Below are 2,194 nucleotides of genomic sequence, written 5' to 3'. Positions count from 1 at the left end.
TCACTGCAACCTCCACCTCCTGGGTTCAAGTGATTCTCCTGCCTCAGCCTCCCAAGTAGCTAGGATTACAGGCGCGTGTCACCATACCCAGCTTATTTTTGTATTTTTAGTAGAGATGGGGTTTCACCATGTTGGTCAGGCTGGCTGGTCTCGAACTCCTGACCTCATGATCAGCCCGCCTTGGCGTCCCCAAGTGCTGGGATTACAGGCCTGAGCCAGTGCACCTGGCGAGAATTGGAACTTTTAAAAATTAAAAAATAATTCACATTGTTTGAAAAAGATATCAAAGAATTGGTACGCCTTTAGCCTAACTTTAGAGATAACTTGTATTTTGCATATTGCATTACATACATATGTCTGTCTAGATATTTCCTGGTAGCTTTATAATAGATACTGCATATTATAGGTCTGTGTACTGTACCATGCTCTTCCTGATCTTCCTTCTCAGGTTGTTGCATAAAGTTCTACTGCCCCTTTATCAAAAGTTGAGTTTGTAGTTTTCAGGTAGTTTTCTTTTTTCGGGGTCGGGGGGATGCAAAGTCTTGCTCTGTTGCCCATGCTGGAGTGCAATGGCATGATAGTGGCTTACTGCAACCTTTGTCTCCTGGGTTCAAGCAGTTTTCCTGCCTCAGCATTCCAAATAGCTGGGATTGCAGGCACCCAGATAATTTTTATATTTTTAGTAGAGATGTGGTTTCACCAGGTTGGCCAGGCTGGTCTCAAACTCCTGACCTCAAGTGATCCACCTGCCTTGTCCTCCCAAAGTGCTGGAATTATAGGCATGAGCCACCATGCCCAGCCTTTTTCAGGTAATTTCTATGTAAATTTAAATATATATATACAGTTTTGATTTCAATGTTTAACAAAGTGAGGATCATACTGATACCTAGAGTTGCTTCTTTAATAAGTCTCCTGTTGTAAGAATATTGTAAAACAAACTCCCTTTTTTCTCCTGTACTCTCACCACACAGAATGCTTCTGTGACCAAACATGGGGACTGTCCCTCACACACCAAGCAAATGATCATTTATACAGTGGATACCAGATGAATGTCCTATAATTTGATTCAGTTCTGATACTATCTGGAGGTAGCATCAGACCCTACAAGTTGAGAGCTCAGTCACACAAGACTGCCCCCCACTTTGGATATCAATCAAAAGTAATAGATTGTCATCTATACCTCTGACTGTAAACCAGGGTTCCTACAATCTCCCTCCCCTTGGGTTTGATTAATTTGCTAGAGCAGCTCATAGAATTCAGGGAAATACTTACTTATCTCTACCCATTTATTATGAAAGATGTTACAAAAGATACAGATGAACAGCTAGATAGAAGAGATGTGTAGGGCCAGCAGAGAAGGGGTTTCCATGCTCTTTCTAGGCGTGCCATGCTCCAGGAACCTCCATGTGTTCAGCTGTCCAGAAGCTCTCCTGAGCCCTGTTTTTTTGTGTTTTTATGGAAGCGTCATTACTTGGCCATGATTGATTAAATAATTGGCCATTGGTGATCAACTCAGCCTTTAGCCAGCCCTCTCCCCTCCCCAGAGGCTGTGATCTGGGAAGAAAGAGGGCTGGCTGAAGGTTGACCAGTTCCCATCCTGACACTTTATAGGAGCCCCCAGTCAGTAGTCATCTCATTAGCAATACGAGATACTCTTACCACTTTGGTAATTCCAGCAAGGGTTTTACGAGCTATGTGTCAGGAAACAGGGAGGAAAACCAAATACATATATCACAATGTCAAACCTATATTTTTATTTTTATTTTTTTTTTGAGACGGAGTTTCACTCATGTTACCCAGGCTGGAGTGCAATGGCACGATCTTGGCTCACCGCAACCTCCGCCTCCGGGTTCAGGCAATTCTCCTGCCTCAGCCTCCTCAGTAGCTGGGATTATAGGCACGCACCACCATGCCCAGCTAATTTTTTGTATTTTTAGTAGAGACGGGGTTTCACCATGTTGACCAGGATGGTCTTGAGCTCTTGACCTCTTGATCCACCCGCCTTGGCCTCCCAAAGTGCTGGGATTACAGGCTTGAGCCACCGCGCCCGGCCCAAACCTATATTTTTAAAAAGAGGGCCAGGCATGGTGGCTCACCCCTGTAATCCCAGCGCTTTGGGATGCCAAGGTGGGCAGATCACTTAAAGCCAAAGTTCAGTACCAGCCTTAGCAAATAGTGAGACCACGTCTGTACA

General features: G+C 44.4%; 1 protein-coding gene and 1 long non-coding RNA gene across 2 annotated transcripts in view; one reads left to right on the top strand and one right to left on the bottom strand.

Annotated features, from left to right (window-relative positions):
• MOB1A (MOB kinase activator 1A) overlaps positions 1 to 2,194 on the top strand; it is a 30,417-nt gene that overhangs the window by 24,277 nt on the left and 3,946 nt on the right. The gene's annotated exons all lie outside the window — the stretch shown is intronic.
• Positions 730 to 2,194, bottom strand: part of LOC108289297 — a 10,461-nt gene continuing 8,996 nt past the window's right edge. The window contains exons 2-3 of the long non-coding RNA XR_001819098.2: positions 2,059 to 2,187; positions 730 to 1,745 (exon numbers count right to left, since the gene is read on the bottom strand). This is a non-coding gene — a long non-coding RNA (uncharacterized LOC108289297). The remainder of the gene's footprint in view (positions 1,746 to 2,058; positions 2,188 to 2,194) is intronic.

The sequence above is a fragment of the Cebus imitator genome, unplaced genomic scaffold, assembly GCF_001604975.1.
Source record: "Cebus imitator isolate Cc_AM_T3 unplaced genomic scaffold, Cebus_imitator-1.0 Scaffold399, whole genome shotgun sequence".
In the NCBI taxonomy this organism is placed as follows: domain Eukaryota; kingdom Metazoa; phylum Chordata; class Mammalia; order Primates; family Cebidae; genus Cebus; species Cebus imitator.
The sequence above is the reverse complement of the archived record's forward strand: the minus strand, read 5'-3'. Positions and strand labels throughout refer to the sequence as shown.